General features: G+C 36.4%; 1 protein-coding gene across 1 annotated transcript in view; it reads left to right on the forward strand.

Moving 5' to 3' along the window:
* The first annotated feature begins 1,393 nt into the window (after positions 1-1,393).
* Positions 1,394-12,821, forward strand: part of LOC111621333 (glycine receptor subunit alpha-2-like) — a 63,146-nt gene continuing 51,718 nt past the window's right edge. The window contains exons 1-2 of the mRNA XM_023363431.1: positions 1,394-1,424; positions 1,684-1,751. The gene's annotated coding sequence lies outside the window, so the exon portion shown is untranslated. The remainder of the gene's footprint in view (positions 1,425-1,683; positions 1,752-12,821) is intronic.

The following is a 12,821-nucleotide window of genomic DNA, read 5'->3' on the forward strand; positions in this document are numbered from 1 at the left end:
AACGTTAAGTTTAAATTTGACTCGCCCGATGATTTCCGGTGGCAAGAAACAGTTTTAGAGATGTCCATCGATTAATTAATTTCGTATAACCGGATAACTCGTTCCTTGGAAGAAGAAATAATAAGGCCGTTATATAACATCCAAAGTATCGACTCTCATCTCGCTCCGAGAAAGATTCTAAGAAAAGATATCGGCTATATCGATTAGAAAAATACAAATAACGATGACTACGACCGGATTATTTTGCTCCCGAAGTCACAGACATAATCTATACGTCAGAAATTAGTTGTAAGAAGTAGAATTTACCAACCAACTCTTTACATCGTAATTTCTCCGATCTCTACAGATTTGCCAACGTTCTTCCGAGGTACTCCGAAATAAATTTATGCGTAGCTACTGTTTCGATTAAGAAAGGAATCTGTAAAGTTATAAAGAAATCCATATCCATATTAAAATTTGCTATTGTTAATGTAACAAATACTGAAATAAATTAAAGTAAAATCTTTTTTCAAAAGAAATCTTTACATTATCCAAGTTTGAAAACCGTAGCTGCCAACGATAGCAGTAAGATTCTCTTACAGGGATCTTGTAGCATCCTTGTCGGAGTTTGTAATGGCTTCCGATTGGATAACAGCGAGAGGTCGTTGTAGCAATTATTTATTCACTAACCGACGAATAAACTCCTACCTGTTCGCACCTTACTTCTATTTTCTTTCTGCTGATAAGATTTGGGGCATTGCACAGTACATTTACATTCGCGCTTATATTTCTCGACGTAAGCAACGAGAAGTGGAAAAAAATCAAGTTTTCCACAAGAAATAAAAAAATTACGCGTTAACTTTGAATTACAAATAGGTAAGGCGTGGCGTGTATTAATAAGGTGTTTGCAAATCTTCTATTATTTCTTAAAATATTCTTCTTATCCACTTATTTCCTTTATTTATCGATGAAAAACCGAACGGTTTCTCGGTAAACGTAGATTTTACCGACTATTGCTAGCAGGAAAAGTATTACGTATAGAAGCGAGACACTACTAATTTGATATATTTTAAATTAAATAAATTAAAAATTGTAATCCGGCAATGTGACGATTTGGCAATAAATATTTGCTCGTCTTTCCGTTATCTTCCCCCGCGTTTGCGCGTAAACTACTTACCACGTCGGAGGGTGACCCCATTCGACCGATTTTTCGACACGTGCGTCCCGGGTCCGGCGAGAGCAACACCCGCGGCCGATGCATCTTTTATCGGTTCGAACGGCGCGCCGGAAGCGCTCGGACCCCGCGATCGATAAGGCGGACGCCGCGCCGGCGCGTTCGGCGCTTCCTCCCCACCGGATGGACTCTTCCGCCGGTTTATATAGGGGTGGCGGTGGAGGGAACCGATAGGTAGACGCGTTCCGTCTGTCGGACGGTTAGGCTTCAGGTAAGAAGTTGCTTCCGCACTTTGTGCCTCGTCCGCATTCCAGTTTAAGAAAGATCGGGAGGTCGACTCCTCGTCTCCCGGCAACGCGCGTTCAAAAGTGCCACCGTGTTAAAGGTGCGAAGGAAATTTACTCCGGGGTTCGAACCGGAGTGTTACGAAAGAGAGATTCGTGTATAAACTGGATTTCGGAGGGTGCAGAAATTCCACCGGGTTTATTATCCGATTAGTCGATGACCTTTTCTATCTTTTTACTCGACAGGTGGATAACGTAACGATTCGGAAGGTCCCACGCGAAGAGGAACTCCGCCTCGTCGCATTTGGTCGAAGGTAAGTTTCCGGCGCCTCCTCCCTCGAAAACTATCCGTATTCCTTCGGATGGAATCGCGCTATGCCCTCGCTCCTTCTCGTAACTCGCGACTTTCCGGACGTTAACGTCATCTCGCGTTGTCGCGCCTTCTCAATTGAACGACGAGTTACGAACGTTATCGTTATCGCGGTAAAGATGGCAGAATTTAGAAAAAAAGAAAACGGTCCGAGTATTTTTATCGTTACTCATCTTTTATGTAACTTATTTTCCGGGTCATATTTAAGATTTATATCAGTTTTGTTGCTCGTCCCCTCGGTTATAAAGAAGCGCGTACCCGTCTCCGTGACGCGTTATTCCTTCTATACCCGAGACAACTGTTGCACTCGTTTACCAAACGCCGTCGAGGCCGTCGAACTTGCCGGGAAAGACGAAACGAATCCTTTCTTCAAGAAACGATCTCGTTCCTTGACGGAAACTCGTGTATCTTCTCGTATAATACGCTCATCTGGCATTTTACCTTCTTTACATTGGCAAAATATTGTTTGTCTCCGGTGCGTAGAAAATTGCGAATAAATTACCGTCATTGTTTGTTACTGTACTGTATAGGATGGGTAAGCGTTTTAAAATATTTTAAAGCTATTATGCAAAGAAAACGATGCGATATAGAACGAATTATAAGTAAATTTTCTATATTTCTATGCGGCGTATCGAGTGGGGAGAAGAGATGCGCTTCCGTTACAAATTTTGTTTATAGACTAAATCGATATCCTACGATGCAAAACACGGTTCAAAATTTCCCATCGAAGCGACTTTTATTTATCAAACCGTAATTTCAATTGTTTTTTTATTATAACGACCAGTCGCGCACTTCTTGCCACCTTAATAATTTCTACCTAATTCTTAGCTAATGTTTCATTTCGTCCGGTAAAGCGGTTTATTTTCTCATTTAATCGCTTAATTGTTCGAAACTTTCCTAATAAAATCGAAGAGCGAAGTTTGGAAAAGTTCTTAATTGGATTAAATTTTATGATAATTAGTTAAGTGGTAGGAAAAGAGACGGAAGTTTTGTTTTCCGGTGGCGGAAGAAAGCGTGGAAAAGTGGCCCACGTTTCGTTTGTTTATCGTACTAAATATTTCTAATTTTTAGAAATTAATTCGAGTTTTCTGAGCAGAAAATGGAAATATACAAAAACCAATTATTTATTAATTCTAACAGCGGAATACGGTTTCTTTCCTTTCTCTCGGGAACCGTAATTTTCTTTTAATTTATAGCCTTACCTTCTCTCGGCTCTTCGTCTCGGACACGATTATAAATTTGTAAGTCGCGTGGCTGGGAAAACGTAATCTGTATCGAGACTAAGCGTAACTAACGTACAGAAAAGTATTTTTTTCGATTTTAGTCGATTCGTCTCGCTCCTTTCGAAACTTCTTCGCCGTTTACTTCACTCTCTCGACGATGGCCGTAACATTTCGAATTGCACATTTATCGACGTTTGTAGGAACTTCAATTTTTTACGTAATCGATGGGAAAGTGGAAGGTAAACTCGTGTTTGGCCAGTGTATTTTTCACGCGCAGGAATTTGCCAGGTGCAGAAAGGAAAGAACGTAAGATTTGCAGTCTAACGTAATAAAATCGCTAATTTTTCGTCTGGTTTAAAATATTTCGCTCCGAATGTAATCGATCGTACGAAATCTTCCTTAATTTGACTTACTGGCAGCGTAAGATTAATTATGTTGGAGTAAAACGACAATTAGAGCGCAAAAGATTGCGGACGTATGTAAAATGCTATAGGGACGGGCGAAAAATCAATAATAAAGCGATACATTTTCCGTTTATATTGGTTGTATGTACTGTATATACAAACGAATTGCGAAATTCGTTTTTTATATTTTTTCTGTATTAAAAAGTGGCGGAAATTATCTTCGTATCCGGAATTAATTACGGTAGTTTAAGGTTAAAATTTTGGGAAAGAACGTCCGATTATTCCCGAAGTTTTATTAGCCGAACACGTTTCGACACCTCCGACTTCTTTTAGTTTAATCGCAAAGTCGTGTCCGACGTCGTCCCTCGGAAAGGAGACGACCTGGTTAGCGGGGATCGATAGGAAACGGGAACCGAATCCTTCCTCCTTTTTTCTCTCCTTTGCCACGGAAGGAAAATATGTTTATGGAATTTTTATCTTTTTATAAAGTCGTTTATTACGAGACAACGAAGAGTAACGATAAGGAACGATTTTTCTTCGATAATTAGAACAAAAAGTTTTCTTTAAAAATCGGTCTGTAATTAGTGGTCGGAAGAAATTGTCTTCCCTTTTCGCCGATTATTAGCGACGAAAGAAAAATTGACATTTCTCTTACTTTAAAAATCATTCTTATCGAAGAAAATCGGTGGCTACCTTATTCAAAAACCTTTTAAATATTGAGGACGGTAAAATACCTCGACATAATTTGTCCCGGTTAAGCCCGAATTTTGCATTTCTGCATTAACCGGTTGACGTTATTTCAGTTTCTGTACATTTCTCGTTGGGTTCTCGATCAATTTCTCTGTATTTTCTCGGCGACCCCTAGTCTCTGTCAAATTACGACACCATCGTTTATATAGGGCATTAAATTATAGAAGCCCACTTACATTCGATCTCATCCGTAATCTAATGTACGAAATTGCGCAGTAATTTATTTAATGATACGAAATTACCGATAAGCCATTTATTATAAACGTATTCGGAAGTTAAATTGGAGTTGGACAATGTTCGATAAATACTGTACTGTATACGTTTGCATTATCTCCGGAACGATATAATTAGAGGATAAGTCGAAAAGTTTTGATATTGTTATTTAGGAATTCTTATCGACGTCGTTTTATAATTACGAAATTTAAGTTAAAAAGAATCGTTTCGGGACACGTAAGCAATTTTCCCTTCTATTCATCACCGACTTTCAGTGACTGGCGGCGAGTACCATGCATTAACTTCGTAATCGCCGCCAGTTACTGGAAAACTCGGACGTTACGCGCCCAATATCGATCGTTTGACGTGTAACACCGGCGCGTGAATAGAGGCGGACACTACGTTCGTCAACTTTCATTCCCCGCGTGACGTTTTTACGCGTTTATAAAGAATAATTTACAGCGTGGAACGCGAAGGGTATCGACGACTTAAGACCGGGGACACGCCATCGTACGAACTACACCCGTTGTGGCATTATTACGTTTTCTGTTACGAACCACGCGCTTTTAAACGGACGTATGACGTTATACTATTTGTCATACGTCTAAACCCAAAACATACCGTACGTTCGTTTGTCCGTCCAATTTTATCTCCGTATTTACATCGTTGTAACTTTATATTTTGATGGTTTTTCTTGGTCTTTTATTTTGTTTGGCGGTAGAAGATGGAAACGTACGAACGTGAAAGCGAGACATTTCGAGTGGAAAATAAAAAGATATATTTTGAAAAATAATTTCGAATTGTTAAACGAATAAAGAAAACTGGAAAAATATACTTAAATAAATCATTTTTGATTAGTTTTCTGGAAAAATAAACAATCTTCCTTCGAATCGTATATCAGAATTTTGAGAGAAGATTGTTTACTTTCTTATTTTTTAATAAGGAAGGTGGATGCAATTTACGAATTAATGAAATTTGATGAATTCAAAATAGGATTTTTGCCTTTTTTCATGTTTCTTTTTAATTTATTCTCCATTAAAGGCCGACACGAAGCCTTATTCTTCTTATAAAAGTGTATAAAAGCTCTCTTCTTTACAATTTTCCCTTCGACTTCGATTACGTATTTTCAATTGATTTCGTTGGAAAAGAAACATTTTATCTTTTACAGTTTTTATTTTTCTGCTTTTAAAAACAAATTCTATTTATATTCAAATTTATCTATTAAAATCGCAATCGTCATTTATATTTAAATACAAAAATGGATAAAATATTTGCCGTTTTTCTTCGTTTCTTCCACTCCGAACGATCGCATCCATCAATTACTTAACGACTTCTTCCCCTTACGTTTATTTACCATTTTATTATTTATAATTTTTACATTTATATTCCATCGTCAAAATTATTATTTAAACATATTTACTTATTTATTTATCAATTTTTAATTTATTTTTCTCTTAAATATTTACTTAATATCTAATAATATCCTTCTATTATTAACTTTGCTTTTTACGTTTTAATATTTTGTAATTTATCGGAGTACTTTTCTTAATTTCTCTCGAATGAAAAGAGCGTTTCTTTTGTTTTAAAATAAGTAAATTTACTTTGTTATAATTTTTTTATAAAATAAATAATTTTTTTGTCATATGACTTTTATGTCTAATTAAAATGATTAATTTCTAGTTTTTATAGCATTTTTTATGTAAAAAACTGCAATGTTCGAAATTAAATTCGATACAAAATAATGGGCAGACTCGAATGATATTTAAATTGCGAATTAAATTAATTTCTTTTCTTACTTATTTCGTTTTTTAATGTCCGACAAACTTATTTATTACCGAACTTATCGCGCTTATCTTCAAAAAATTCGTCTCGAATTACATTTTAAAATTATATTTTTGTCTTTTTAATATTTCAAATAGATTTTTATTTGTTTTATTTTAAAAATGCGCAAAAAACTTTCTTGTTTTCTATGAATAATTACGTGTTTTTGTACTCGTTCTTACGCTCCAAATTTACGTGGAATTTCAGATGCTTCCTCTTCACCAGACATTGATAATTTAATTTAAGTGTTATTCATTTTCTACTTAAGCCGGAAAATATGGAAAATAGACGAATGAAGGGTGCATAAATTACGCTTTGGAGATACTCGGAAAGTGAGAGATACCAACCTTCCGACATTGTTCTTTCCGTAGACGAGTTGTTCGGTGGATTTATGCGTAAAAATAAACTAAACTTTAAGGATTTTTTTCTGTTCATTTAATCCGAAATTCTCGAACCAGTAAATTAGCTACGGGCCAGGCTTTTGTCTTTAACTGCAGATAGAAAATAATGGTCGAAGCGGGGAGACCCGTTTAAAAACGAAATTCATTTGAATAAGGCTTACGATTATTTTTTGCTCCGCGTATTTTCGTTTGTTTCTCTCGTTTTTCGGTAACAAATGTTCTCTGGTGTTTGTCTGGTGTTTTCTTTTTCCAACGCGTGACTCGACTAGAGCCACGTGATTGGAGGCAGAAAAGTTCTGTAAGTAAAACGACGAAAGAGTCTGTTTATATATATATATAATTTGCTAATTTTTAACCGAATAAAAAAGCAGTTAAGTGTATTTATCCTTCTAATTTCCTAAATTCTTACGAAACGTCGCCTCAACTCTTTATAAAAAGTTTTATACCAAGTTTACACTGGCGATAAAGCTTTTATACTCGCGACTAATTTTAATAATAAAAAATGTAGAAAGACAAATATCCAGTGGCGGTAGAAGTTTCTTCCGTTGCACCGAGGAAGAAGTAGAAGAAAAATTGCGATTTAAATAAAGTAAATAACGGTTTTGCATCCGGTTCCCGGCCAACGAAGCGAAAGATTTCAAATTCTTTTTAATCAGAAAATGCCTTTTCGGAGACAAAAGTAGAAATTTCGAAATGGCGAAAAGTTTCCACCGATACTTTATATAATAGGACCGGGTCGAAAGTATTTAATTTTAGTCGCGTCGCCTCTTCATTTGTCATCTGTCATCGCTCGGAACAAGAAAAGATTCCTAAAGTACCGCGGCGAAAAATAACTTTTCCGAGTTCACCAAAGAATAAAAAATGAAAAGTAAAATAAAAAACACCCGAATCCATCCCCGTCTTCTCCGGTATAATTATTTATTGTACGCAATCTTTGAGCATAAATTGGGAATGCGCTCGATAAATCGAATATCTAAATCACCGTTGGATATATTTAAACTGGTGTTTGGTATATAAAAAGGAGTGGAAAATAAGATAATCGGATTATTTGGCGAAATTTGTTTCCGTGTCGGAGGAAGAACGTAATTGAAAACTTTTGTAAAAAGCTCTCTTATTGGAATTTTCAAGTATAAAATTGTTACGCTCTTAACCGTAATCCAACAGGCGTCACCGCTCGCTTTCGGCGATAGGAAAGGAGAAAAGGAACGATAACAAAAGTTAGTATGAAAAATGGGCGGGGTTACCGTCGTTTTTCGGTGTGAAAAAGTTACCGAGCGGCGACGACAGACAGAAATTCCATCAAGTCTGACGTCGCGATCGAAGTAAGAAAACAGTTTTCTACTCGGCGCGGCGCGGTAAAACGAATGTTATCCATCCCTCTTCTCGGAATAACCGGGATTACGGGAGTCGTATCCGTAAATTCCAGATTCAAATTTGAAAGATAAACGCGTTACTATGAAAAATGCTGGAGGGTTTTCTTCTTCCCGTAGATCGATAAAATTGGCAAGACGTCGCTCTTTCCGTAAAGACACTTCCGGCCGCTCTTCCTTCTCTCCTTCTTCTTCCTCGTCTCTCTTCTCTCTAATTACGCGCAAACACACTCGACCGGTAATTTTCCGGATGCGTGCGAAGAAAAAGAAGGAAAATGTCCGGAAAGTAAAAGTTTTAAATAACTTTATTGCCGTTTCTCCTTCGGAATAACAAAATAATACATCTGTTGTATGTTTAGATTCTATTTCTTAAATTTAATTTACTTTCTCTTCGTAAAAAAATCGAGTTTTTTACTTCCGAAAAATAAATTATTCTTTTTATCTCTTATAAAACAAACTCTTAAGAAAGTTTTCTTGATTATTTTAAAACATTTTCTATTTTAAACGTAACTCTTTATGCGCCTATTTATTCTAGAATTTACATTTAAATAGATTTCCGTGTAAACTGCGGCCTAAGACCCACTAATGCTGTATTACCTTTATCTGTAGACGAGGGAGACGACCGAAGGGGGTCGGTCGTGTGGCGGGAAAAGACATTTAATCGCGCGCGTTACGCGCGATTCGTCTGGCTGGTAGAGGAGTAAATTATCTTCCGTCGTATTGGGTAAAGTGGATGTCGGGTGTAGTTTACGTGCCGCGTTAAGACGGATTATTATATTGTCTTTGGAAGGAAGTAACAGACATTGTAGAGAAGTTATCGCTTTTGTTTTCGAGATAATTGTATCGGTTTTCTGTCAAAATTTCTTTGTTTCTAGCACCGGAGCCGAATTAAGACGGATGTTTCGGCGCAATTGTAGCGGTGACTGGGTTGTCTATTTATTTCCTATAGGAATTACTACGGGAATCGAATAGATAAAATGGTAATGCCGGGACTTTTAAGCGATTTTATTCATTAACATTAACTAAAAAGTAGCTGTTTCATTTCTTTTAACGTACTCCAAATGAATATAAGATTACGTACAAATTAGTCGACTTCTCTCCTTTCTAGATTTTTGCTCGGCGTAGGAAGCGCATTAGCTTATTTAATTATAAATAAAAACTCGATTTATAAAGTTTCTCGGCTAATATCTACGTAGGCTTTCCGGGCGAAGTGACTGGAAAATATTGACGTTAATTTTTAATTACATACTTCGACGAGAAACTTAACTTCTACTTTATCGTCGGAGGCGACGACTTATTACGTAATTTTCTAAATTTATCGATAAATAAATAAAAGGTTTACTATTTTTTATTTATTGGGAAGAAAAATACCTTTATTTTTTCTAAACACTTCTTTTCCAACACGCCTTCTAAAAGTCAAACCCGTTATTGCGCCGAATACACTTAATAATAAGGTTTTAATATATTTCTGGATGTCATATTGGAGATATTACACACCCTAAGAGGGAATGCAAAGCGTATTTTTCATTGGGAAACTCTAAACTGGGGATGGAATAACGATAGCTCGGCCATTCTCAAAAATTTGAATTACAAAAGTTCCCAAATATCTAAATTTGAATTTTATGAGAATTTTAAGCATTAATTCTAACGATGATAGATCGGTCGAACGTACGCGATTTGGATTACATCGGTGCGCACATAATATAAATGGGACGGAGCTTTCATTTGTTAGAGTTTAGTTACGAAAAATCAGAGCGGAAACTTAGAATCGTGACATACTTTCTACTCGACTAAGAGAAGGTTTCGTTAACATCAAACGTCATAATTAAATTTATTTCTTCCTCTCGTACCGTACGTTGCATTATAAACTTTACGGTTTCGTTGTTAGTAAATACTAATAGATTCGAACTCGTTTGTTGGCCAAAGACGTATTCTTTATTACGTGACCTACTTTCTTTAAGTACGTGATGGGGTGATTACTGTCAGAAAAAGAATTACGTAGTTCACGATACTCTCGTTTCGTAGCCAGGTATAACTTCTGTATAATAACATTCTCGCATTTTTATGGCTACGTCATCGCGGGATGTTAATTATTTGTCAAGAAAAGGTAGGAAGAGCGTGTATCCGGTAGAACACAGTAGCTAACGGCATTTAGGTCTACAGAATTTAACAAAGTTTTTGGTCTCGATGCTATCGATCGGAATCGGTAGAGTCGATAAGAAGTTTTGTCGAACAAACGAGAGTTCTGGAGAACCGAAGGCGCGAAAGTGGCCGAAGAGAGTAGAAATTTTGATATTTCGAATGTTAGAGTTTAGAAAGTCCAAGTGTGTGCAACGGGACGACATTTTAAATAACGTATTCGGAATCTTTACGAACTCAGCGAATTGTTTGTTGGGTGTTTTAATGCCGACGTTGCGGTTTCTCCCTTTGGAAACGACAGTTTTCTCAGGTGACAAACGAGGATTTAATGCGGTCGCCTTTAATAGAAATCCGAAATTAATGGTCCTCGGAAAATTTCGTCCGTTCCTCCCTCGAGGAAATTCCTTAATTAAGCGAATATTTGCTGTCGGATAACACTTGCCACGGGAAAGAGTTCGTAATGGAATAATAACGATCCGGACCGAGGTGTGTGGAACAAAGATGTCACCTATTACGGCGCTCGTCTTTTCGCGCTATGTAAACTTTAGACATCGTTTTCCCGATGATCCAAAAATCTTTTTCTGTTTTCGCATCACTTATATTATTAAGTTGCTAGCCACTAGTAAAAAAATATAATGTTAATTTACTGGAATCGACTATTACGCTCTCATTGCGCTGCAAGGTAGAAAAACATTTTCATTGTGTTGTACAAATTTTTAAAAAAGTTGAAATAATACAGAAAGATATTACGAATGTATGTAAAAAGCATTAATAATTCATACAATGTCTGAATGCATACGGGTGTCTCGATCCGTAGAAAATTGAATAAACTTTTCGAAAAAGAGAGAGAGAGTCTGGAAGAGATAAAACTAGAAGAAAAGAACGGCACGGGCTAGATGTTAATGTTAAACGTAGAAAAATATCCAAAAAACCCGCATCAATTAAAAAAACAGAAGAATTTCTTCTATCGGCATTGGCTTCGATTTGAGAAAAAGTTTGGAGTATGCGGGGAAGCATTATAGAATAAAGTTAAGGTGGCGAGTACCTAAACCCTAAGACACCCGACGATTTTCGATAAATAAGAAAAAAATTTCTGTTCTGTGTCTGGAAGAAAAGCTCAATAAGTTATAATAACATCGTCCTCTTCGGGGTATGCAGTAAATAAAACGAAAGGAAAGGAAGAAACAAAACTGCGACCGCAAGAAGTAAACATCTTCCGGTGTTGGCAGAGGGCCTAGAAATAGCGCAGTGCCGTGTCAAAGTATTCCCCGTCCCAAACTACATAAAAGTTTTATGAGCGGAAAAATGCCGCAGGAAACGGAGAATTCCTCCTAGACTGTTGAATCAAACATTTCCGGGTCACAGATATTTTGGCAGTTGCAAAAACTATTCGAGGCCGATTTTTCTTTTTCTTCTTCGCAATACTCTATTTTATTTTAAGAAAGTTTTTATTCTTTCGTGTTCGAACGTATTAATTTAAAGAAACACTCGGATGTAATTAGTGACGCAAACGTAAATTTGTGAAATTGTGTAGAACGTCGGATTATTCTTGCCGTCTTCAAAGTATAAGACTTAATTATAAGATGATTGAAATGCTTTTTTAATAAGAATAATAAGGTAATTATTAATGGTTAGACGAACAAATGGAAGTTTTTACACGTTTTTTGTGGATTAGAAGGGCGAGATATCGGGGTATTGTGTCGGGCGAATATCTGTTGTGTATAACACCTTCTTTGCGTAACAAAAATTGTTTTAAATTTCTCTTTATTCGTGTTATTTTATAATATTTGTATAAAGAATAATTTATCGAACGATTTCACCACCGAATCTTTACGATACACTATGAAAAAAATCTAGTAATTCGTTATAGATCTACGAAGTTTTTCGACCGTATTCGCTGTTTCAATTTTACAGACAGACTAAAGAAATGCGTCTATTTTTAATTTAAATTTTCATATTTCCACGTTGTTTTTCGATAATCGTTCACAAAAATGAAATCTACGTCACTCTTGGCACGGCGAATCTCTTTGTTAATTGGCCGTTTATTTCCAATCTATTTCTGTGTTGCTGCAGTAAAGCGAAATATTTCACTCTTTTAACTACTTCAAACCGGAATAAATCACTAAAAATTGGTACTTGGACGAACTTTTCACTTACTTAACGCCCATTTAACTGTTCAATCGCGTGTTAAAACACTTTTTAACCGAAAATTTGTTTAGGTAATACGTTTTAATTTAGGAAATGACCAACTGTTTCGTAAATTAGAAAGTTTTCGTAGTTCCTTATCGCATTTACGAAGATCATCGAAAGCTCTTAGAATTATTACTATTCCTCTGTACAGTTATACAAGCGAATGAATGCATCTCACGGGGATGCACAGATCTACAGAAAATTTAATTTTATTGAACTCTCCAAGTTTTACCTCGATTACGACTTTCTTCCATTCCAGACCACATATAAAACAAAAAAGATTTTTTGAATTCACTCCGGTCGGAGATACGGTTATTTTTCACAAGGGGATTGAGTACACGCCGACCGGAAATGGTTTCCCGCGTCAGATTAGCCACGTGATCCGAATACTCCAATAACAAAAGTCTCAAGCATCCGAACGTTTCCTTACGTTTCGATTAGGTTTATTGACCATAAATTGCGTTTAAAATTAAATTATTTTGGCGGAGACGGTAAAGCTGGAT

The sequence above is a fragment of the Centruroides sculpturatus genome, unplaced genomic scaffold (genome assembly GCF_000671375.1).
Source record: "Centruroides sculpturatus isolate CEXI.00-Female unplaced genomic scaffold, Cexi_2.0 scaffold98, whole genome shotgun sequence".
Taxonomy (NCBI): Eukaryota; Metazoa; Arthropoda; class Arachnida; order Scorpiones; family Buthidae; genus Centruroides; species Centruroides sculpturatus.